Genomic DNA, 27,287 nt, shown 5'->3' on the forward strand with positions numbered 1-27,287 from the left:
TGCCTGAGGGGAGGAGGTCCTCAGCACTCCAGAAGAAGACCTTGTGACTGGCATGTGCGCCCCATCACCTGGGGGGATATGGAGGCTTTGGCGGGGCAGGCCCAGAGAATTGCCCCTGATGAGCTCCAGGCCCTGGTGCTCTGTTCTTTCTTGTATGTGCTATAGTAACCGATGACTCCCAGATGCAGGCGGTGGCAGCCCGGGGCTGGAGCCCAGCAGCACAAGCTGGTGTTTTCAGTTCATCTTTGGAGGATGAGGAGAATTGGGCCAGAGTTGCGATCTGCAGACTCCAGAAGGTAAAGGGCAGCAGCTGCGTTGGGAGGATGAATGGAAGCCAGGCTTGCATCGCCGAGTGGCTGCAGGAACAGCAGGGAGTGCCTGCTAAGCTGCTGGTGGGTTTGCTGACATATTGGGACATAGAGGTGGATGCCATCATGCTCTCTGGAGCAGAGATAGAAATATTGACTGCCATTGCCACATGCTCCTCTTTGGGACAGTGTTAGACCTGCCAGGATGGCAGGGATGGGGGGGGGTGGCTGAGGCCTCATGTGCGTGGACTGATTTCCTGGACTATGACCGAAGTGAGCACTGGCTCCTTGGTTAGATGGACTTACAGATTTTGGACAATGTGAAATACCCTTATGGGGGTGGAGGGCAGCTTTGCTGTAGGCCCTTCCCCTGCCCCAGGAAGCTTTTCCCATGGCTAGAAAGAAGGCCAAGGACATTTTGTGCTTTTGGCATAGTGCTCAGAGACTGGTGAAATGTACCTTTGTAATTGTTGAAATTGTATGATTTGTCATATTGTTGTAATTTGTGTAATGTGCCTTGCAACCATATGCAGTACACAGCCCGCTGCAAACCATCTGTTCTGTGTTTGGATGCTGGGACCTTTGTGGGAAGGGAGTGTGCATGGACCTACATCCATTTTTTACAATCAAAATGGAACTGTGTTTAACGGCACCTAGAAGGTCTCTGTAACATAATGGGAGGGAAATGACATCCCGACCCATAGGAGGAATCCTCTGTTTAAGACCCCCATTCTATTTCCTAACTAGTCAAACATTACAGAAGCTTGCCTCATTTTTTAATCCAGCTAATCTATTAGCATATAGTATAATAGGTATTATAGTTGTTTTAGTTCTACTAGGGTTCTGTTGCATAATGCGGAGCATTCAGAAGCTACAACAACAAGCTTGTCATTCATCAAGTCCAATTGGCCTTAATTAAAAGAGAATGGGGAGATGTGGGTGGAGTGCAGAGTGCATTCCTAGCAGCTGTGGCTGATGCAATGCTGTGAGAATATTCCAGCTCCCAGAAGCCTCCTGGGCATACCCAGGAAGGAAGCTCACCCGCTTTAAGGAAGTGACTTAGCATCAACCACACAGCTCCCTGATCTTTTCAGCCATTGGCTGTGAAGGATACGCTATAACTCCTTATAGGTTGAACCTGTGTATATAAGTTAGGTTACTTCCTGAATAAAGTGGATCTGCATCACTGAACTTGGTCCTCGGAGTCGGGGTCTGTGTCTCTGTCGTCCTTACCCCTGGCAGGACTTGTCCACAATCCATGTTGTCACAAAAGATAAGATTTCCCTTTTCACAGCCATGTAGTATTCCATTGTGTATATGTACCACTACTTTTTAATCCACTCATCCACTGATGGACACTTGGGCTGTTTCCAGATCTTCGCTATTGTAAACAATGCTGCAATAAACATGGGGGTGCATTTCTTCTTTTGAATCAGTGATTTGGTATTCTTAGGATATATTCCTAAAAGTGAAATAACCTGGGTCAAAACGCAGTTCCATTTTTAATTTTTTGAGGAAACTCCATACTGTTTTCCACAGTGGCTGCACCAGTCTGCATTCCCACCAGCAGTGCAGGAGGGTTCCCTTTTCTCCACATGCTCATCAGCACTTTTGTGTTGTTTTGTTAATGAGCACCATTCTGACAGGTGTGAGGTGGTATCGCGTTGTGGTTTTAATTTGCATTCCTCTAATGATTAGTGATGTTGAACATTTTTTCATGTGCCTATTGGCCATCTGTATGGCCTCTTTGGAGAAGTTTTTATTCAGTTCTTTTGCCCATTTTTTGATTGGATTGTTTACCTTCCTGGTGATAAGTTTTACAAGTTCCTTATAAATTTTTGTTATTAAATCCTTATCAGACATATTGTCCAATATGTTCTCCCATTGTGTGGTTTGTCTTTTTATTTTGTTCATATTGTCTTTAGCTGTGCAAAATCTTTTCAATTTGATATAGTCCCATTTGTTCATCCTGTCCTTTATTTCACTTGCCCTTGGAGATAAATCAGCAAATATATTGCTGCAAGCATCTTTTTATATGTTTATTGGCCATTTGTATGTCCTCTTTGAAGAAGTGTCTATTAGGTCATTTTTCAATCTTTTTTAGGTGAGAGGAGGGGAGATAGTGAGGCAGACTCCCGCATGGACCCTGACTGTGATCCACCTGGCAACACCCTGGCCCAATGCTCTAGTACTGAGCTATTTTTAGTGCATCAGACTGATATGATCAGACCAACTGAACTATACTCAGCACCTGGGGCCACACTCAAAACTAATTAAGCCACTGACTGCCAGAGGAGAAGAGGGAGAGAAAGGGGAGTGGGAGGGGAAAGCAGATGTCACTTCTCCTGTGTGTTCTGACTAGAAATTAAACCCAGGACATCCACATGCTGAGCCAATGCTCTACCACTGAGGGAGCAGCCAGGATGCTTTGTCCAATTTTTAATTAGACTGTTTGCTTTTTGATATGGAGTTTTATTAAGTTATTTATAAATTTTAGATATTAAGCCTTTATCAAATGTATCATTGGTGAATATGTTCTCCCACTCAGTGGGTTGTGTTTTCATTTTGTTGATGGTTTCCTTTGCTGTGCAAATATCTTTTAGTGTGACATAGTCACATTTGTTTATTTTTTTTCTTTTACTTCCCTTGCCTGAGTAGATATAGCAGAAAAAATATTACTATAAGAAATGTTTTAGATTTTATTGCCTATGTTTTCTTCTAAAATTTTTATGTATTCAACACTAACATTCAAGTTTTTAAACCATTTTGAGTTTATTCTTGTGTATGGTATAAGAAGGTGATCTAATTTCATTTTTTCACCTATCTGTGCAATTTTCTCAACACCATTTATTGATTAAACTATACTTATCTTATTATATGGTTTTGCCTTCTTTGTAAAATAATAATTGACCGTAAAGATTTTAGTTAATTTCTGTACGCTCTATTCTATCTCATTGATCTATATGTCTGTCTTTATGTTAATACTATGCTGATTGATTACTATGGCTTTGTAGTATAGTTTGATATTAAGTAGCACAATACCTCCATCTTTGTTCTTCTCTCTCAAGATCGCTGTTGCTATTAGGAGTCCTTTGTGTTTCCATATAAATTTTTGGAATATTTGTTCTAGTTCTGTGAAATACATCCTTGGTATCTTGATAGGAATTATGTTGAGTCATCTTATCCATGTTAATTCTTCCTGTTAATGAACATGGTATATGCTTCCACTTTTTGTGTCTTTCTAAATTTTTTTCTTCAGTGACTTATAATTTTCCAAGTACATATATGTTTTACATTCTTAGTTAAATTTATTTCTAGTTTTGGGGGGTTTTTTGTTTGTTTGTTTTTAATGCAACTGTGAATGGGATTGTTTTCTTAGTTTTCCTTTCTGATGGTACATTATTGCTGTATAAAAATGCAACTGATCTCTGGATGTTTATTTTTTATACTGCTACTCTATTAAATTTATCAGTTCTAGTAGGTTTTATTTTTTGTACTTTTCTGAAGCTGGAAACAGGGAGAGACAGTCAGACAGACTCCCGCATGCGCCCGACCGGGATCCACCCGGCACCCCCACCAGAGGGCGACGCTCTGCCCACCAGGGGGTGATGCTCTGCCCCTCTGGGGCATCGCTCTGTTGCAACCAGAGCCACTCTAGCACCTGGGGCAGAGGCCAAGGAGCCATCCCCAGCGCCCAGGCCATCTTTGCTCCAATGGAGCCTTAGCTGCGGAAGGGGAAGAGAGAGACAGAGAGAAAGGAGAGGGGGAGGGGTGGAGAAGCAGATGGGCGCTTCTCCTGTGTGCCCTGGCCGGGAATCGAACCCAGGACTTCTGCACGCCAGGCTGACGCTCTACCACTGAGCCAACCAGCCAGGGCAGTTCTAGTAGTTTTCTTATGGAATCTTTAGGGTTCTCTACAGATGGTTTTTCTTCTTCTTTCCAATTTAGATGCCTTTTATTTCTTCCTTATTGCTGTGGCTAAGAGTTTCAGTACTATGTTGAATGAGACATAAAAGTGAACGTTTCTTTCTTGTGCTTAATCTTATGGAAACACTTGCAGTTTTTTTCCATTAAGCACAATGTTGACGTGGGTTTGTTATATATGAGCTTTATTATGTTGAGGTATGGTCCCCTTTTTTATTTTGTGCACTGGCCCTTTAAGAGGGTGCCTGTGTCTCTAACACACTCCAACCTCTCCCTGGTGCACAGAATCCATGCTGATTTTCACAGCCTGATGTTTTGTGGGGGCCTCTGTCCAGAATCTCAACCTTTACTGATAGGAGCGGGGTGAGCCCTTTTTACATCTCCACTCCACCCTTCCTAGAGTCTCAACATGGCTTATGTAAATCCCTGGTTATAAGACTTCTCTCTTCAACTAGCCTTCCCTTGGTTATTCAGGTTAATTGTTCGACAATTTAGTTGTAAATCCAATTTTGTCCTGGTAGAAGGTGAGTGTAGCTTCCTACTCTGTTGTCATCTTGGACCCCTGTGTTTTTTTGTTTGTTTGTTTAGTTCCTTCTTTCTTGAACATAGAAAGTAGTTGTGGGTAATATTTAGGGCTTTATAGTGTCCAATAGTTATGCATGCATCTAATTCAGCTTTCTGTGATAAACACAGAAACTAATGTAGGTCTGTACTCTTTGTAAGGGTTTTGGAATCTACAGATCATTAAGCTGGGATCTCAGAGATCAGTGGGGTCTTGGAGACACTGTGACATGCATATGGGCTTTGTGTGTCACTGCCAGGCAGTTTCTCACTGAGCTAAGCCCTTGTCATCATCTTTCATTATCTGTAGGAGGTGAGGCAACAATTCTGTAAAAGGGGGATATTTTTAACTATGCCTGAAAAAATATAAAATACAAAGATGAATATTTTTCCAAATAACTATACTCCAACATAAGCAAAAAGTGAATAATGAGACTGATTTGGGGATAGATACTGAGAGAAAGAGAGAAAATAAGAAAGTAATGAACTCTACAGGAGGGCCAGAGCATTTCTTCTTCACTTCTGAACAGTGGTTTCCATGACATCCATTGCACCAAGGAGCATATATTCTATTCACAAACAGATGATCATAAGGATGCTACCTGAAGCTACTACTAGTACTGCATTTTCCAATTAGTTTAAGTAATAAACGGAAAACAGCATGGTGTGGGAAGACTTAGATTCATAAGTATGCTCATAGCTCTTGAAATAACACAAATCTTGAAATTATTTGAAGGTCTAGTTCAGGAAACCACACTTTTCTTAGTGTGTTTAAATATCTTTTTGATGTTTTATATGACGAAACAAGAAGTAGACATTAAGTGCTAAGGCTGCTGACCAAAGCACTTTGGTTATCTCAAGTATAACACTGGTCTGATTGAGTTGTGAGCTGTTTTAGTTGATTGTTTTTTGTAAAACTAGTTCTACTTAAATGAGCAATTGACAGACAACTATGCTGTTTAGATTGAGAAGTTGAAGTTTGAGGCTATAATTGTTCTCTGTTTCTCTAAATTCAAAGAGCACTTAGTGTTCAAGAGTCTAATGTCTTATACGGTCATTGCATTAGGTTACAATCAGCTCAAAGATGTTACCATATTTAAGAAAAACATGTGGGAAACCAAAATAATCTAAACAAAGGGTCAAAGTCTGGCGCATGAATTCCTAGGGGCTCCTGAGACCATTTCAGGGGGTCATAAGATCAAACTATCAATATTTCATAATAATACTAAAAATTTATTTGCCTTTTCATTGTGTTGATTACATATTGACAGTATAAAAACAATAGTGGGTAAAACAGCTGCAGCCCTAGCAAAAATTAACTCAGTGGTACTAAATTAACTAATAGTCATGATATTCTTCCCGACCAGATGGTTGCATAAATATAAGCAAATGAGTAAGAATTAGTGCTAGCTCCACTTAATAACTTTTTTTTTATTTAGTGAGAGGAGGGGAGGCAGACAGACTCCTACATGTACCCCAACCAGGATCCACCTGGCAAGCCCACTAATGGGTGATGCTCTGCCCATCTGGGGAGTTGCGCTGTTGCTCAGCAACTGAGCTCTTCGTAGAACCTGAGGCAGGAGTTCATGGACCCATCCTCAGTGCCCAGGGCCAACTCACACCAATCTAGCCATGGATGCAGGAGGGGAAGAGAGAGAGAGATAAGTGAGATGGGCAGGGTGAAGAAGCAGATGGGCAATTTTACTGTGTGCCCTGAATGGGAATCAAACCCAGGACATCCACACATCAGGCTGATGCTCCATCACTGAGTCAACCAGCCAGGGCAGAACATTCTTAAGCAGTAACAATACATTTTATTAAATTTCACTAGAATACATATATTTTTTATATTCTGTGTAATAAAATAAGAAGCACACATAAATACCTATGCTACTTATGAAAGGACAATGATAATTTCAAGTAAAAGCACTGGTGTGATTGAGTTGTGAGATTTTCTAGATGGTTATTACTTTTTTTTATTAGTTTTACTAGGGTGACATCAATAAATCAGGGTACATATGTTCAAAGAAAACATGTCCAGGTTATATTGTTGATCAATTATGTTGCATGCCCATCACCCAAAGTCAGATTGTCCTCCGACACCTTCTATCTAGTTTTCTTTGTGCCCCTCCTCATCCCCCTTCCTCTCCCCCGCCCCGTAACCAACACATCCTTGTCAATGTCTCTTAGTCTCGTTTTTATGTCCCACCTATGTATGGAATAATGCAGTTCTTGGTTTTTTCATTTACTTATTTCATTTCGTATAATGTTATCAAGATCCCACCATTTTGTTGTAAATGATCCGATGTCATCATTTCTTATGGTTGAGTAGTATTCCATAGTGTATATGTGCCACATCTTCTTTATCCAGTCTTCTATTGAAGGGCTTTTTGGTTGTTTCCATGTCTTGGCCACTGTAAACAATGCTGCAATGAACATGGGGCTGCATGTGTCTTTATGTATCAAAGTTTCTGAGTTTGGGGGTATATACCCAGTAGAGGGATTGCTGGGTCATAAGGTAGTTCTATTTTCAGTTTTTTGAGGAATCACTATACTTTCTTCCATAATGGTTGTACTACTTTACATTTCCACCAACAGTGAATGAGGGTTCCTTTTTCTCCACAACCTTTCAAACATTTGCTATTACCTGTCTTGTTAATAATACCTAATCTAACAGGTGTGAGGTGGTATCTCATTGCAGTTTTGATTTGCATTTCTCTAATAACTAATGAAGATCACCATCTTTTCATATATCTGTTTGCCATTTGTATTTCATCCTGGGAGAAGTGTCTGTTCATGTCCTCTTCCCATTTTTTTTATTGGATTGTTTATTTGTTTGTTGTTGAGTTTTAACAGTTCTTTGTATATTTTGGATATTAGACCTTTATCTGAGCTATTGCTTGAAAATATCAATTCCCATTTAGTTGGCTGTCTGTTTATTTTGTTGTCAGTTTTTCTTGCTGAGCAAAAACTTTTCAGTCTGATGTAGTCCCATTCATTTATTTTTGCCTTCACTTCCCTTGCCTTTGTCAAATTCATAAAATGCTTTTTAAAACCAAGGTCCATGAGTTTAGAACCTATGTCTTCTTCTATGTACTTTATTGTTTCAGGTCTTATATTTAGGTCTTTGATCCATTTTGAATTAATTTTAGTACAACGGGACAAAATGTAGTCGTTTCATTCTTTTGCATATAGCTTTCCAGTTTTCCCAGCACCATTTGTTGAAAAGGCTTTCTTTTCTCCATTGTGTGTTGTTGCCTCTTTATCGAAAATTATTTGACCATATATATGTGGTTTTATTTCTGAACTTTCTATTTTGTTCCATTGGTCTGAGTGTCTATTTTTCTGCCAATACCATGCTGTTTTGATTGTCATGGCCCTATAATATAGTTTAAAGTCAGATATTGTAATGCCCCCAGCTTCGTTCTTTTTCTTTAGGATTGCTTTGGCTATTTGGAGTTTTTTATAGTTCCATATAAATCTGATGATTTCTTGTTCCATTTCTTTAAAAAATGTCATTGGAATTTTGATGGGAATTGCATTAAATTTGTATATTGCTTTGGGTAATGTGGCCATCTTGATTATATTTATTCTTCCTATCCAAGAACAAGGAATATTTTTCCACCTCATTGTATCTTTTTTGATTTCCCTTAACAATGCTTTGTAGTTTTCATTATATAGGTCCTTTACATTCTTTGTTATGTTTATTCCCAAGTATTTTTTTTTTGTTGCAATCATGAAGGGGATTATTTTTTGAGTTTATTCTCAAATGTTTTATTGTTGGCATATAGAAAGGCTTTGGACTTTTGTATGTTAATTTTGTATCCTGCGACCTTACAGTATTGGCTTATTGTTTCTAGTAGTCTTTTTGTAGATTCTTTGGGGTTTTCGATGTATAGGATCATGTCATCTGCAAAAACTGAAACCTTTACTTCTTCTTTTCCGATATGGATGCCTTTTATTTCTTTGTCTTGTCTGATTGCTCTGGCTAGAACCTCTAGCACCACATTAAATAAGAGTGGAGTGGACAACCCTGTCTTGTTCCTCATTTAAGGGGGAAAGCCTTCAGTTTTGTGCCATTTAATATGATGTTGCTGACGGTTTGTCATATATGGCCTTTATCATGGTGAGATATTTTCCTTCTATACACATTTTGTTGAGAGTCTTAAAAATAAAATTGTGTTGTATTTTATCAAATGCCTTTTCTGTAACTATTGATAAGATCATGTGGTTTTTGTTCTTTGTTTTGTTGATATGGGGTATTACATTAATCATTTTATGTATGTTGAACCATCCTTGAGATTCTGGGATGAATCCCACTTGATCATGATGTATTATTTTTTTAATATGTTGTTGTATTCGATTTGCTAGTATTTTGTTTAGTATTTTAGCATCTGTATTCATTAGAGATATTGGTCTGCAGTTTTCTTTTTTTTTGTGCCATCCATGCCCGATTTCGGTATGAGGGTTATGTTGGCCTCATAAAATGTGTTTGGAAGTATTGCTTTTTCTTCAATTTTTTGGAAGATTTTGAGTAGAATAGGAACCAAGTCTTCTTTGAATGTTTGATAGAATTCACTAGTATAACCATCTGGGCCTGGACTTTTATTTTTGGGGAGGTTTTTAATAGTCTTTTCTATTTCTTCCCTACTAATTTGTCTGTTTAGGCTTTCTGCTTTGACTCAGTCTAGGAAGGCTGTGTTGTTCTAGGAATTGATCCATTTCTTCTAGATTGTTGAATTTAGTGGCATAAAGTTTTTCATAGTATTCTACAATAATTCTTTGTATTTCTACAGTGCCTGTGGTGATTTCTCCTCTTTCATTTTGGATTTTGTTTATGAGTCCTTTCTCTTTTTTCCTTGGTAAGTCTTACCAAAGGTTTGTCAATTTTGTTGATCTTTTCAAATAACCAGCCTCTTGTTCTATTAATTTTTTCTATAGTTTTTCTGTTCTCTATTTTGTTTATTTCTGCTCTGATTTTTATTATCTCCTTTCTTCAGCTGGTTTTGGGTTGTCTTTATTCTTCTTTTTCCAGTTCCTTAAGGTATAAAGTTAAGTGGTTCACTTAGGCTCTCTCTTGTTTGTTCATAAAGGCCTGAAGTGATATGAACTTTCCTCTTATCACTGCTTTTGCTGCATCCCATAGATTCTGATATGTTGTATTGTCATTTTCATTTTTCTGTATATATCTTTTGATCTCTGTGCTTATTTCTTCTTTGACCAATTCATTTTTTAAAAGTGTGTTTTTTATTTTTCACATTTTTGTGGGATTTTTTTCCTCTCTTTTTGCAGTTGAATTCTAGTTTCAAGGCTTTATGTTCAGAAAGTATGCTTGGTACAACTTCGATTTTTCTGAATTTGCTGATGTTATTTTTGTGGCCCAACATGTGGTGAATTCTTGAGAATGGTCCATGTACACTGGAGAAAAATGTATACTCAGTCACTTTGGGATGAAATGTCCTGTAGATGTCTATCATATCCAGGTGCTCTACTGTTTTGTTTAAAGACAATATATCTTTATTGATTCTCTGTTTGGATGACTGATCTAGAGCCGTCAGTGGTGTTTTGAAGTCTCCAAGTATGATTGTATTTTTGTCAGTTTTGGTTTAAGGTCAATAAGTAGCTGTCTTATATATTTTGGTGCTCCTTGGTTTGGTGCATATATATTAAGAATTGTTATGTCTTCTTGATTCAACGTCCCCTTAATCATTATGAAATGACCATTTTTGTCTCTGAGTACTTTTGCTGTCTTGTAGTCAGCATTATCAGATATGAGTATTCCTACGCCTGCTTTTTTTTTGGATGTTATTTGCTTGGAGTATGGTTTTCCAGCCTTTCACTTTGAATTTGTTTTTATCCTTGTTGTTTAGATGAGTTTCTTGTAGGCAGCATACAATTGGATTTTCTTTTTTAATCCATTCTGCTACTCTGTGCCTTTTATTGGTGAGTTTAATTCATTTACATTTAGTATAATTATTGATACTTGTGGGTTTCCTATTGCCATTTTATACATTGCTTTCTGTCAGTTTTCTGTCTTACTTGTTTGATTCTTCTCTTTTGTTTTTCTATCCTTTGTTTTTGTTTGGTTGTATTCCATACTTCTTTCCTCTGTTGCTATCTTTTTTAAATCATGTGCTTCTGTGGTGGTTTTTTTAAGGGTGGTTACCATTAAGTAATGAAAAGGGTTCCTACTCTGTTCATTGTAATGCACTATGTTGTGAGTACTTCTGTACTCCATCGTCCTTTGCTACTGTTAATTTCTGTCCTCTCCCCTTTTTTGTTTGTTTGGGTTTTTTGTCACAGTTTAAATTTGGTTTTATTGTTTTCTTGGTGGAGCTTTTACTTGTGCTTTTTTTTGTTTTTTGTATCTGGTTGGAAAACCCCCTTTAGTAATTCCTGGAGTGGGGTTTTCTGATGATAAATTTCTCATCTTTTCTGTATCTGTGATTGTTTTTATTTCTCCTTCGTATTTGAAGGATAGCTTTAATGGGTATAGTATTCTTGACTGAAAGTTCCTCTCTTTCAGGGCTTTAAATATTGGGGTCCACTCTCTTCTAGCTTGTAGAGTTTCTGTTGAGAAATCCGATGATAATCTAATGGACCTTCCTTTATATGTTGTATTTTTCTTTTCCCTGGCTGCCTTGAGAATTTTTTCTTTGTCATTGGTTTGTGCCAATTTCATTATGATGTGCCTTGGAGTAGGTTTGTTGGGGTTAAGAAAACTCGGAGTTCTGTTTGCTTCTTAAATTTGAGGCTTTAGTTCTTTCCACAGGCTTGGGAAGTTCTCATCTATTATTTGTTTGAATATGTTCTCCATTCCATTTTCTCTCTCTTCTCCCTCTGATATACCTATTATTCTTATGTTATTCTTTTTGATGGAGTCAGACAGTTCCTGTAGGGCTTTCTCATTTTTTAAAATTTTTGAGTCTGTTTGTTCTTTCTATTGTGCTTCAAGTTGCTTGTCTTCTATTTCACTAATCCTACCTTCTGTCTGGCCTTCTATTAGCTAGGCTTGTTACCTCATTTTTTAGTTCATAAATTGAGTTTTTCATCTCTGTTTGATTTGTTTTTACAGTTTCAATTTCCTTGGTAATAGATTCTTTGTGTTCATTGAGTTGTTTTCTGATCTCCCTAAATTGCCTTTCTGTGTTTTCTTGTATATCTCTGAGTATTTTTAGGATTTCTATTTTTAATTCTCTGTCATTTAGCTCCAAGGTTTCCAATATATTAAATTTTTTCTCCATAGATTTTTCCTCATCTATATGTGCTACCTCTCTGTCTTTTGTATCCATGATATTCGATTTTCTTTTCCTTGATCCATGGCATCTGAGGGTGGTTTTGTTGATAGTACTTTGCATTTAGTGTGGAACTGCTTGACGTTCCAAGGATAGATTTTTCTGTCTCTGGTTGAAGATCTTGTTGAATTTTGGGGAAAAATTATCGGTCTCACTCCTTACAGCACCATTTCTCTGACGTCACTCTTCTAAATGATTATTTCAAGCAAATCTATTTCTACTTGAGAAACCAAAAGACAGACAACTATGGTAATTTAGATATGGGCTTTAGGCAATGAAAATAAATGAATTAAGGCTTTCACATCAGGGAAAACTACTGGTGGTATGTATTTCCAGTAGAAAAATTTTCAAGTGAATATTAAAATTTAGAAAACTTGTATCCACAGTGTAAGCTTGATAGCTTCCCAGAACTTGAAGAATTTTCATTATGAAATTAGTGGTAATATTAATTAATATGTTTTTGATATTATATAGTAAAATATGTCAATGTTTAGAAAAAATGATCTTTGTGTGATACTATAAAATTATGCATAAGCCACTAAAAATTGCAAGATAAACTACTGGATCATTATAATCAGAGAATAAAAAAGTTTATTTTTAGCATTTCAGATTTCACATTTCAATTAGCTTAGAAGAAATTACTACTTGTTGAGTTTCAGTGTTATATCAAAAGAGAATCTTTACAATTCTCTGAAACAATGTTAAATATTCCTTCTTTCCAAATATACATTTATAGGACACCAAATTTTTGTCATATAGTTTACCCAACTAACAGATTCAATGCAGAAACAAATATAGGAATACAGTTGTTTTCTATTAAAGCAATCACTTAAAAAATGCAAAATATACTGTTTTTCTCACTTTTTTGTTTAAGAAAAAATAGTTATTTCATAAAAATATGGTATTTATACTAATATTTAATCTTATTAAGTAGAATAATAAAAATATTTTAAATTCTTTTTAGTTTAAATTTTAATACGATAACTGTCAATAGATATAACCTCATGGAAACAAAAAGATCTCTTTAGGGTCAATAACTTTTAAGAGTGGAAAGAGGTCCTAAAATTTAAAAATTTGAGCACTACTGTCCTAAGTCAAGAGAAAATCAGTGGGCTTATTCTCTATTCCAAGAAATTCCAGAGGGTGAGGAACGAAGAGTTACCACAATGTCTGACCTGTGGTTGTGCAGTGGATAAATTGTCGACATGGAATGCTGAGGTCCCCAGTTCAAGAACCTGGGCTTGCCTGGTCAAGGCACATATAGGAGTGATGCTTCCTGCTCCTCTCTCTTTCTCTTACTCACTTTTTCCATCTCTGAAATTAATAAATGAAATCTTCAGGGAAGGGAGGGAGGGAGGAAGGAAGGAAGGAAGGAAGGAAGGAAGGAAGGAAGGAAGGAAGGAAGGAAGGAAGGAAGGAAGGAAGGAAGGAAGGAAGGAAGGAAGGAAGGAAGGGGAAGAAAAGCTGCTAGCATAACAAAGGGCAATGCAAAGAGAGTAAGAACCATTCTAATTCATCCTCTAATTGGATAAGTAGTGAAAGAGGCAGATCACCTTTTAGTGGCCCAAAGAGTAATGAATACTTAAAGGTATAAGGTAAGAAAACTTTTCTCTTCTTTCTTCCTAGGTTTTCTGGATGGCCTAATAATTAAATTGACAAAAGACAGATTAACAGAAAAAAAGCAAATAGCAAATTTAGTTTTGTACATAGTTTTATACTCTTTAGAAAAAGAAACTATAAATTTGTGATGAATTGACAAGACAAAAGGGTTTGAACTTAGGTAGTAAATTAGTGAAGAAGAATTAGTGTTTGTTTATGCAACCTTTTGTGGTTCTGAATTCTCCATCTCTGGCAATAAGGTTGTTTTCTACCTTCCAGGGCGGGCACCATCCACATGGGAGATATATTTTTTGCTTTCAGGGGGACAAAAGAGGTCAGACTGCCCTTGTACTGGTTGTTTCATAAGTAACTTTAATTTAAAATAATCAATATGACAAATTGGTATATTTTGCGGAGGCTTGTCCTGAACTGCATTAGAGGTCATTTGATGGGGAGGATTTATTTTGCAGAACTATTGAGTGAGAATTCCTCCTCTTAAACTATAAAATTCATCATCTTTGACAGGAACCAAAGAAGGAGACAATGATTTCTGAGGAAAGAAATAAAAAAGATCAGCCCGGGCCAGTTAGTTCAGTTGGTTAAAGCATCATCCTAATATAGCAAGGTTTGTGGTTCAATCCCTGGTCAGGGAACATACAAGAATCAACCAATTAATGCATAAATAAGTGTAACAGCAAATCATTCTCTCTCTCTCTCTTTTCCTCTTTCTCTGAAATCAATCAATCAAAAATAATAATAAAGAGGATCATCAAATCAGGGATAACAGTGGCAGGAAACACAGTCAAGCAAATTACACAGTACAAAAGAGGGTCATTTCAAATAATATGAAGGAAAAAAAGATAAAAAATTAGAATTTGGGGGGCACTTGTTAGGTGTAGAATATAAGCTCCATCCTTCACATGTACCGTCATTTAATTTAAAGGGTAAGATCAAAAGTGCAGTAACCAAACATCCTTCTTCCAGATATCTTTTTCATAAACTCTACCTAGAATTTCTGAATACATATGAAGATACTATGCTACCTAAACTTCTCTGAACTCTTAGAATAAGACTGGGAATAACTATGAAACCCCTATATGTTTGGTCATGTTTATTTTCTTAAATATATAGCTGTTTATAAAAACACTTTAAATTTTTTTCTTTGATTTTTTTTTTATGTTAGGCACCATGATTACACTTCCAAATCATGGGTCTACTTGTTACAATTTGCACATAGTACACAATTTCCAAAGCCATAGTGAGCAAAACAAAAATATGTCCAAACTGAAGACCAAAATGGGGTATAATACAAGAAAATAGAATATGAACACCTTTTAGGAAGAATCATCCTGCAGTTTAATCTTCTCAGCACTCACTTTTCAAAATTCATGGTTTGCTGCAAATGAGATGGATTTTTGAGTGTCCCGTGTTAAGGACTTTGAGCTGCTGTATGCATGCACCAGTGATTTGCTATCATATAACATAAATATAGATTGTCCTTCCTGAAGTCCTAATAGCTCACCACAACTTGCATCCAGGATTGTATCAGCAATAGGAAGTTTTCCTGGAGTTATCTGCATTCTGCTTCTCTGGACTGCTGATTGCTAGTGCCAAGTGGTGTATTCTCTGCCTGTGGAACAATGCTTACCTAAGTGGTCATTTCAGGCATCAGACCTGCATATGAGCACCGGCTTTGTTGTGAAGTTGACATAACTAAAATAAGCAGCCAGCATAATCAAAGAATCCCATGAAAAGTATGTTAGTGCATTAAAATCTAGCATCTTTATTAGATACTTACTTGCAAAGGCCATTATGCTGCTCATTGTCAAGTAATTAAATAGGCACCAAATTTAGAGCTGATGTTAGCTACTGTCAGAGGCATTTCTCTCATTAAAGTCTGTCTAATCACTATATCATGATGGACCAAAAAAGTGTAATTCAAAATTGCTGATGGCATAAAAAAATATGTTTCCATCTTCCCTAGTTATCTGAGGTGTGAATATATCTGATTTCATGATTTGGGGAAGAGAATCTCCACAATGATGACATACAGCACATTTCTTTTTATAACTGAAGAAAAAGTATTCCAGTCTGGGGGAGAAATATGTTTTAACATCTGTTTTCAAAGTGCTGGGAATTTATTTATGCAAGGTTCACACATAAGCCTGTAACCTAAAAATAAAAAGCCAGAATAAGAGTAAACAAATGTTTATGTGTGATCAAAGAATTACAATATGGAAGCATATATTTGGGCACAAACCCAAATAGTGTTCCAATTATGGGGTGAGGGCAAGAAGCTTTTATTAAGAAAAGGAAAAAATAACTGTGAATAGAAGAAATCATTATTAGTGCTAACAAGCTCTTTAGCTATATGTGTCTGATAACTGATTATGTCTTCAATAGAGAGTCTTAATCATCAGTCCCTGTGCTCAGGATGTCTTCTTTCCTGTTAGTTTTACAATAAAGTTGTTTGGAAGAAAATGTTAGTATGGCCCAATCCAAAATTCTGGCCCAATTCAAACCACCCAAAGGTTCAGGAGCAAGATATGCGAGCAGTCTTACTCTGGAATAGCTGCTCTGGCTCCTTTTTAAAATGTCTGCTCTTATGTCAACTTTCACAGCCCTAAGCACATCTTGCTGCTTTATCAAAGCCAAAGGCAACTAAACTTTTATCTTTTATTTTCTTTAAAATAGTTTTCTTAGTTTAGTAAATGTTTTCTGAATTTAAACTTTCTTAAGCTCAATTTCATTCCATGTGGCAAGCAGCATATATATTTCAGAAGCTTATAAATTCCCTTAAATAGCAAATACGTTCAGCACACTTAATTTTTAGTTGAGTTCTACAAATTTTTTTGTTAAAACATGTAATAAATGATGTCCGATTAGGAAGTATAATTCTTCTAATAATTTAGCAATGAACTGCATTAATGGAAATAAAAATTTTTACCCATGAATCGATCACTTAGCAAGAATTTAACAGCCTGACCAGGCAGTGGCGCAGTGGATAGAGCATCGGACTGGGATGCAGAGGACCCAGGTTCAAGACCCTGAGGTTGCCAGCTTGAGTGCATGCTCATCTGGTTTGAGCAGAGCTCACCAGCTTGGACCCAAGGTAGCTGGCTCGAGCAAGGGGTTACTCAGTCTGCTGAAGGCCTGCAATCAAGGCACATATAAGAAGGCAATCAATGAACAACTAAGGTGTCAAAACGAAAAACTGATGATTGATGCTTCTCATCTCTCTTGTTCCTGTCTGCTCCTGTCTATCCCTCTCACTGAATCTTATCTCTATCCCTGTATAAAAAAAAAAAAGAATTTAACAACTCCCTACTGTATGTGCATCATGGTCCTGTGTATTACAGAAGAGTCAACATACTAAATCTGCATCTCTTCTTTAAGGAACTTATTGGGTATAATGAGAAGTGAAAAGTAATGTATCAAGATATTTTGGAAACACTAAATCATATAGGGGCCCTGGCAGGTTGGCTCAGCGGTAGAGCGTCGGCCTGGCGTGCGGGGGACCTGGGTTCGATTCCTGGCCAGGGCACATAGGAGAAGCGCCCATTTGCTTCTCCACCCCCTCCCCCTCCTTCCTCTCTGTCTCTCTCTTCCCCTCCCGCAGCCAAGGCTCCATTGGAGCAAAGATGGCCCGGGCGCTGGGGATAGCTCCTTGGCCTCTGCCCCAGGCGCTAAAGTGGCTCTGGTCATGGCAGAGCGACACCCCATGGGGGCAGAGCATCGCCCCCTGGTGGGCACAGCGTCGCCCCTGGTGGGCGTGCCGGGTGGATCCCGGTCGGGCGCATGCGGGAGTCTGTCTAACTGTCTCTCCCCATTTCCAGCTTCAGAAAAATACAAAAAAAAAAAAAGAAAAAAGAAAAAAAATTAAATCATAAAGGTTTTTACATATTGTCTGCCATTTCTTCTTTCCTTTAATCTCACCTAAATATTTATATATTTAGCTAAATGTAAGTGCTTATGATTTTCACTTTGTATGTGAGATGTGGCAGCATTAAGTAAAGAAAAAATGCATGGCTCTCTAGTCTTTTGGCTTTAAAAAACTATACCTTAGGTGCATGCAAAGGATTCATACACAGATCAAAACAAAAACTGCATCACAACAAAGAGTAAACCTGCACTGCTCCTAACCTTCATCCATCCAGATTAGAATAGAATCCCAAGGACTAGGACAAGGAGGGTGAGACTGAAGGGAGCTGACAAGGACATAAATAATGATGCATTCAACAAAAAGGGTTCTGTACCCTGCATGAAAAATAGCAAGATATTAGGAAGGCTCATGGGATCACAAAGCAAAAGACCCGACCATATTTCTCAGATGAAGACACAAGGAGCAAATAGGACTCCTTTGCAGATAAGGACATGGGAGAGGAATAGCCACTGGCTGCACATAGGCAGACTAGGGCCCTCCAAAAACTCACTGGGATTTCTTCCCGTTTCATGGTGCAGGAGCACAGAATGGTGGCCATATGCCCAAGTATGAAAAGAGAAAGAAGAGAGAGTAATGAACCTGTGAGGGCTATATCGATAAGATGCAAATTCATCTGCAGAACACCATAATTAGATATAAAAGGTACCAGAATATGCCACCATAAAAAATGAATATATGTATTTAGGACTTGCCACCCCCAAATATGTCACTTTGGCATACTGATTATTTTGAGCTATAGGCATTTAAAAGTCAGAAAATGCAGGGAGAGGCTTTCTATGAATTCCTCTTATCTACCTGACGACAGATATTTCAAAAGAAACTCAATTGTCATATATCCCTTCCCAGAAGTTTTATCAACTAGAAAGATTGAGTCTTATCACAAGAGAGAATGAAAGTCAAAACCACACCCAGAAAAACTTTATTACAAGCAATCATATTTCCCATTTATTATACTAAGAGCTAGTCCATCATTCCTAAAAACAATTTACTCTCTCTTAAGAGTCCTTTATAAGCCATCCCTTTCCCTATTAAGATAAGATTAAGCCTGAATTCTAAGCCACCTCAGTGAATTACTTATTTTTCTCCATGTATATCCCATGTTTACCTGAAAGATACATGTTAATAAATTCCTGTTTGTCTTTCTCTTATTAATTTTTATTTTATTATAGGAGTCTTAACCAAGAACTTAGAAAGGTAGAGGGAAAATTATTTCTTCTTTCCTACCACAGAGTGGCCAAGGACATTATGGAGCAATGAATGTCTTAGTGGGTTTGAATTTTGATACAGAAGATCAAGAATCAAATGTCCCAATATCCACCAGAACATTTCCCAAGGCTTTAGCATTAAGTCCTGTAGAATTCAGCAAAACTGTGGAGAAAGAGACAACATAAATATTCAGTAGGGTTGTGTGTTGTCCACCCAATGAATTAGTAAAAAGAGAAGTTAACTAATTATAAGAAATAAAGAAAGTTGTACTTCCTCATATCTTAAAATTGTGGGTTGATATTCATAGATATCACTCTAGCATGAAATCATTAGCATACAGTCAGATCTTACCTTACAAATAGTGAGAGTGCCAGGATCTCACATTATTAAAGGCTACCTATATATGGATATTCTATTAGAGTTGAATGTAAGTAGTCACTTGTTAAGAGTAATCCAGAAGGGTTTCACAAGAAAGCATAAACCAGAACTGGCTATTGGTTTCTGAAGCTGGTTGTCAAGGAAGGAAAATGTACTTGAGAAGAACAGAAAGAGCAAAGAGAGGAGGAAAAGTGAAGTCAGCATTACATGTCATAGAGCAAGAAAATATTCAGCTAAAAATACAACCTGTTTGATGTAGAATAAAATGAAAATATCTAACTAGGAATAGTAAGGTCACATGAGCTTGAACAACATTGCATTGTGCATGACCGCTAATAAAGACGAACTGGAACTTTAAGCAAAAGCAAGCAGTCCCAGGGGTCTAAGGGAGGTGCTGGTACTTACGGAAATTCTCACATCTGTGTAATCACAAGAACCCTGCATTCAAGAATCTTACAGGAAAAACTCTGTGTAATAAAGCTCTGTGGTTCTAACTTCTTCCCTCTTCTTTTTCCCTTCTGGAAAGACGCCTCCACCGCGGTGTGCGGGCAAGGTGGTAAGCCACGTCTGCACTCACTGGGCTGCAACCCGTTCTTTGTTCTGAATAAGTCCTTTCTGATGACTAAACACCTAGTCGAAACTATTTTTCAGTCAACACCATATAAGATCAGAGGTGATAAAGTCGATCTATGTTAAGAATCTCTTAAATATGATCATTTTCAACATCTATAAGCAATCTTTAAGAAAGGTTTTTCTGAGACTAATTGGCACATCAGATTGTTCTTATTCTCCTGAGTGTCTGTGTGGCTGAGACATAAATAATAAATTGCAGAGCAAAACAGAATAATAGGCAAAGAAGGGACTTTGGAGAAGGGCCTACATTCAGCAGCACTACAAGAGAATGGCATTTACATGCAACTGATTTTCAGCGGTAAAATTATGCTTGTAATGTTGCATTGCAAATATTGACAGAATTAAAAGGAATGTCTAAAAGATGAAAACTAAAATGTCACCAGTAAAAACCGACCAGTATTTATGCCAAATTCCTCAAATTGCATCCCTTTTTTAGTGATGCCTCATGAAACAAAGCAGGTAATTCTTTAGAGCTATGAAGTGAAAGAAAATGAATATGCCCACATCCTCTGACATGTAAGGAGACACCCACTTCTTCTCATCATAATGACACAGGGTGTAGTCACCCCCCGCCTCCGTGTCATTTGAGGACTTTTCAGATAGGAAAGTTACAGTTTTTCCTCATATTGAGCTCAGAGAATGAATAAACAAAATAAATCACCATAAAAATAAAGGTGAAATGTTAATGGTTTAGAAATGTTAATGGTTTCTGGTATTGAGTGTTGGTTGTTGATAGGACTTTGCCATTTAAGCTTAGAAACACAATTATTTAATAAGGAATTAGACTGACAGCTTGATAATGATGGGAGAGGTAAAGATCATATTCTCCTGCTTCTCTACTAGTCATGGTAAACAGAGGCTAATAGCAAAGGCACACTCTGCAGATTTTCACTCAACTAATTTCTGGAAGCTTTTAAGCTCTGTCCTTTATAATTTTCTACCTCAACATCTAGCAGTTTTATTATGGAGTATCGTTAGCCTGTGTGGTGTCTAATTAAAAAAAAATAAAGCCTGCAGTCTTTTGATCTCCAATATATTTATTAGAATTATATGCAATTACTCTGAAAGAAGAATCTGAAGAACCATCCTAGAATTCATTTTTAAGAATATTATTACTCACATAGTACATTTATTAAGTAATTTAGAACAAAATAATTTATTTAATTACTAATTATATTACAGACATTATATTTTTGAACTTGTGCTAAAATATCTTTGGAATGAATCATAATTCTAGGATTAATAGACTTACAGGTTTTGAGAAAAAGAAAGGTTTTCTTTGAAATATTACAATTAGTGCTTTGCATTCCTACTGAATAAAACTTTCTCCAGTTATTCTGTGGAATGTAATTTAGAGTGCTTTGTAAAGAATCACATTATAACATTGAATTTCTACAAAGGCATTTTAGATCAAAAGGAAAATTGGTTGAGAAACACTAAATGTAGTTGTTTTGAGATTGTTACAGAGTTAAATACCTTTTGCTATGATAAAAAATAATCATATGCCTGAAGGTACAGTTGCCATCTCTAGGAAAATGTATGGATTTTAGTAAGTATCACAGTCAAACATTTATATGAGAGTCAGTCAAGTAGTACAGCTATTTGATTGAGTTGAATATTTATGCCAAAATGATAGTAGAGCTAATTAAAACAGAATTGGCAGAAAATAGGCTTCCTTTTCAAATGTCCTCAGAAAACTTTTGTGCTTTAAGAAAATATTTACTGTTCATTTCTTGAGTATCTCTTGAACTGTGGATTCCTAACATGAAGATAGCAGATGAAATCAACAAAAAGACAATCAAGTAAGCTGCTGGCTTCAGGAGTTAGTTGCCATGACCTTGCCAAGGTCACCTGGGACAGAACTGAATTTTGAGCACAGGCTCCTAACTTCAACATCAGGTCTCCACATTATGATTATCCTGGTTTTCTCGGGGAGGGATATTATGGTTGTTTGCTTGTTTATTTGTTTAGTTTTCTGTGTTTGCATGTATGCCATGACAGCAGGCTTGGGATATATACACTGGCTACTCTTTGGGAGAGACTCTGAGAGTATTGGTTGGGAGCTCATGGCGGTTTCAAAACAAGAGCTTGAGTTGTAGCCTAATGCCTAAGCTTTAGGACCTGACTGCAGCGATGTTTTAAGGGTCAATGAAAGTAATGCCAGTGGGGAATAGTAAAAAGTGCACCAGGAAGGGAATTCTGTATAGGTATAAAGGTTTTAATTGCAAAAGTGAGTTTGAATGACTAGATGTCTTTGGACAAATTATTTAACCTTTAAATCCTGAACCTGTAAAATAAAGGATTTGGGCTAAAATTATTATATATTACATAAGACCTTTTATATTTGTCCTATTTAGAAAAATAAAAAAACATCATTTTAACTTTCTTTTATTTTTTTAGGTAAATGCTTCAGATGTTTTGATTCACCCTTAGTCTAATCAAGGTATTACCTCATAAAAACTCAATAGAAAAGTTCTCAATAGAAATGCATTCAACAAATAAAATTATTCTTTTTTTTTCCATTTTTCCAAAGCTGGAAATGGGGAGGCAGTCAGACAGACTCCCGCATGCACCCGACCGGGATCCACCTGGCATGCCCACCAGGGGGCGATGCTCTGCCCCCTGTTGCATCCAGAGACATTCTAGCACCTGAAGCAGAGGCCACAGAGCCATCCTCTGTGCCCAGGCCATCTTTGCTCCAATGGAGCCTCGCTGTGGGAGGGGAAGAGAGAGACAGAGAGGAAGGAAAGGGGGAGGAGTGGAAAAGCAGATGGGTGCTTCTCCTGTGTGCCATGGCTGGGAATCAAACCCAGGACTCCTGCACGCCAGGCCGATGCTCTACCGCTGAAATAAAGTTATTCTTGAACAAATAAGTGGAAGATTTCATAACATAGGGTATTATTTTATAATTAGTAATGAAATCAACAGTAATCAAATTAATTACTTATGCTTACCATTGTTTCTCCATGACTATATATTACCAGTTTGTCTGAATATAAATACAATTCAATCCTGTACTTGAACATCACCATGTTCGGGGCCTCAATTTGTTTGTACAATGTCTCCAAGATTTTATCCACATCTAAAAGGCAGGAAATACATCATTAGAGATATCCCTTAAGTCATAGATGAGTTTGTTTGAGAAGTAGATAATTGGTATGATTGCTAAACATTTCATCTAATATGATCCCTAAAATTACCAGCCTAACAAGATCAAAAGTTTAAGGTTCAAATATCCTGGTCATTTGTGTTACTAAACTATACTTCCTAAAATGTTTCTAATCCCATTGGTATGAGATTATTCTAAAAGTAATTAAAGATTCACTACCAATATGCGGTAAAGACAGAATGGGCCAATTGATCATGGTCAGCATGCCAATATATATGTTCTATATCCAGGTCCTAGGCCCCATCATTTAACTTGACAAGAGTTCAGAGGAGAGAAAAATCACTATTAGGTGGGAAAATAATTCAAAATCCATCATCCTGTTTGAATTGTTGTCAGGATATTAGGGAAGTAAGGCTAGCAGGCAGAACCAGGAGACCAGAGCGCTGGGTACCAACACCAAATGTGGAAACTGTGAGGGGAGAGGAGAGAAATCCTGAAAATGATCTTCTCCCATTTTACGTTGTTTCCAAGGATCAGCTAAGTTAATACCATGGTGAAGAGAGAAAAGTATGCTTTCAATTGGTTGAGAATTAAATTGGGAGATAAAGGCAAAATCATTTCTTATCTACATTAATTTAGCCTTGCTATTTCTTTTAGACATAGAGTTTAAGGCCAATACGAAATGAGTGTTTGGATTCTAAGTCCACGTTTAGATTGCGTTATTGATTATCAAACACATGTGGACATGCCTGATGGTCTACTATTTGAGATTTGGAGAGGACACTGTATTTATTTTTCCTGTTTGATGTCTTTACTATGTTTGAACAACCTGGAGCCATAAATGTGAGTGTGTATATGAAGAGTACATGAAGGACAGTTTAGGCCCTGGAGATGAGTCAGCAGGGATTTCATCAGAACCCTGCTATTCAGCATTTATGCTACTTATAAGTGGCAAATGCTTGTAAATGTAATGATTTTAAGTGGCTTCAGCTAAAGTTGTGGTGCTTTTAGCCAATGTGTAACAAAATTTTATTTAGAAGAAGTGGAGGAATCTCTGCTTGATAAGGAACAAAACAGTAAGATATTGTCACCCCCAGCTTTGCTAGGATATTGTGTGAAGTAAAGCACCACCTGGGCCAGAGCGGGTAATGTACAACCAGCTGCTCTGTGTGACTGGGGTCTGCATGTGACCAAAGGCCTGAGAGGTGGTGTTTGAAATAGAATGAGCTTGAGAAACATGGGCTGGATGATCAGGAAGATGAGGGAAAAAGGAGAACAAGAAAAGGGAAGAAAGAAAGAAAGAAGAAAGAAAGAAAGAAAGAAAGAAAGAAAGAAAGAAAGAAAGAAAGAAAGAAAGAAAGAAAGAAAGAAAGATAGGAGAGATCAAGTAAGAGAGGAAGGTGGGCAAGAGGAGGAAGCCAGTCTTGCCAAGGGAGGGGGCAAAGTCATCAATTAGCATCACACTCTCACAGCTTAGCAATTTTTATGTTCCAAGTTCCCTCTACCATTCTTGCACTATCTGCTAAGTGCAGATAATTTTTTTAGTTGTCATCTCTTCCCGTTATTATTTTAAGGATCTAGTGAAATAAAAATTATGGGGGAACAAAAGAGATACATAATAATTTCCAGAATACAGACAACAGCCTGACACCCTCTCAGTGCTGATCCTGTATTCTGTCTTGCCAGCCTTTTCTTAGTCGTTTTTAAACAAATACAGCTTACAGCTCAGGAATTGTAGGAGCAACCAAGAATACATAGAGAAAAAAGACCCTGTGACTTTTAGTCACCATGTACTTTCCTCCAGCATAATACTCAACATAATTATATTTTCTCCTGAGAAGCATAGAATGTTAAAAAGTTGGAAATGAAATCTATTAATCTATATACCCTTTTTTATACTGAGTCCCAAAGCCATTAAATGAACTGTTCATTGTTGTGATTCAAATAATTTAACAACTGGTTCTTTGCCCTAATGACTGTTTTAAATATAAAGAATGATATACCGAAAGGTAGTTTATTATTTCATCCATTTAATACTTAAATAAGAACAATAAAAGAGGTACACAAAACTAGATTGTATTATAAGAAAGAGTTTGAAAATATTAATGAAAAAATAATTAATACTTGACAAAAACAATAAAAATGTTATTTAAGATATTTCCAAATTGTTTCTTAATTGGCGTTCTCACTTGCAATTTTTTTTCACCTATGGATGGAGTGAACATTACTAGAGGTACTTAGAATACTCTGTTGTGCAGATGAATGTTAAAAAAAGAGTAAGAAAGATAAATTTGTCATTTTCACACTGGGCGGCTGCCCAGGTGCCCACCTTAGGAAGAACACTGATGACGAGTACCATTTTAACAACCTGTTTGCCAAATTCAACAAAAGCTTAGGTATCGGTTCTGCTGAACATGTGCAAACCAGCTGAATCCCCCCACTGTGGAACGGTCCTAGGTCACACACAAATCTGGTGATAAAATAGGATAGCACCTTCTTTCGCCAGCATTATTACATTATGGGTGAGATTGATGCACACATATGGAAATCTGTTAGTCAGTTTTCATGTTCTAGCCATTTTTTCATGTTCATACAACAAGAACAAAAATATGAAACCCTGTTATTATACAACATTTTCTTTTTCCTAACCCACGCATGCTTCTTTTATCTCCTGAGATTGATTTAGAAATAGTTTATAAACATGTCTTAGAAATGTGATTTCTTTAATAGTTATACTCTTATGATGTATTATTATGATGTTCATTAAAATGTAATTATCATTAGTCTTTTTTTTTACAGAGACAGAGAGAGAGTCAGAGAGAGGGATAGATAGGGACAGACAGATAGAAACGGAGAGAGATAAGAAGCATCAATCATTAGTTTTTCATTGTGACACGTTAGTTGTTCATTGATTGCTTTCTCATATGTGCCTTGACTGTGAAGCTACAGCAGACCGAGTAACACCTTGCTCAAGCCAGCAACCTTGTGCCCAAGCTGGTGAGCTTTGCTCAAACCAGATGAGCCTGCGCTCAAGCTGGTGACCTCGAGGTCTCAAACCTGGGTCCTACGTATCCCAGTTCAATGCTCTATCCACTGCGTCATCGCCTGGTCAGGCTATCATTAGTCTTAAGTTAATAGCACAATGAAGTTAATAACGCAATGAAGAATTCACTTTTTGGTTCTTTCTGTCTTAAATACTAGGTTGAATCTTAAAATGATTTCTTAAATAAAAATAACCAAACTTAAGAGTTGGAAAAGGTGTTTAAAACCTCGAAGATAATTATCTCTCTATTGTTTCATGCATTTCACTATTCAATGAAAATGTATCTTACTTAGAAAGTCTTAAGTGAAAACCAGAAAATTAAAACAATATCATTAGCATGTCATTTTCATACAAAGAAGAAAGCATGACAAAATATAGTCATTAGTCCTTGGGCAGAAAAAAATATATATATATATAACTTCTTTTAATTTTAGTGCTATAATTAATTATGTATATATAGTTACATATATGTATAGTTACATATATATATATGTATTGATGAAATGTATACTTGGTAAAAGGTTAAGAAAAATGAAAAGCATAGGAACTTACTGCCATCTTGTGGAATTTGTTGTTTTATCCTGAAATATCTCTTATTTCCCAGAATGTCATTTTCCATTACTGTTAGTTACAAAATAACTGAAGAGTTCCCTAGCAACTAACCAGAACTAATACCTACCTACAAAACAAGATGTGAGGAAATCAATGTATTTTGCATCAAAGAGATTTTTGATTCGTGTCATTGCAGGTTTGCTGTTTTCCTTACCAAACACTCCCACCTGTTTCCATTCATTTCGTTAAGTGGATTTAGCATTTAATTTAGTATATTTTACTTGTCAAGGTTTCAGAATGGAGGAGAAGCAATGTTAGCAGAGGACTGTTAACTGGAAAGAAAAGAACAAAGAACACATTGTATGTCTAGAAACTACTCTCTCTGTGTGTCATGACATTGGAATGAAGAAGGAGACACCCCCTTGAAATAAGAGGCTTCAAGGATATTTTATAATTTAGGCCAAGCATTCAGAGAGAGTTTGTAAATATGATTTTTTGTGTAATTTACAAAATCTCATGATGGCCAATCATATTCCTGCTTAGGAAGGGCTGTTATAATGTAAATAAAGAGGTTTTCATACTTAGAAGATTTTCAATAGAAGGAGGAAGGAGGCTTGGACCCCCTCCCTTCTCTACACCTGGGTGAAAGAAGGTAAAACAGCCAGGAATATAGGAGGGGAAGGGAGCCTTGAGTAGCCCTTTCCTCTCCCCCTTTCCTTCTCCTTAATGGGCGATT

The sequence above is a fragment of the Saccopteryx bilineata genome, chromosome 5 (genome assembly GCF_036850765.1).
Source record: "Saccopteryx bilineata isolate mSacBil1 chromosome 5, mSacBil1_pri_phased_curated, whole genome shotgun sequence".
NCBI classification, from domain to species: Eukaryota; Metazoa; Chordata; class Mammalia; order Chiroptera; family Emballonuridae; genus Saccopteryx; species Saccopteryx bilineata.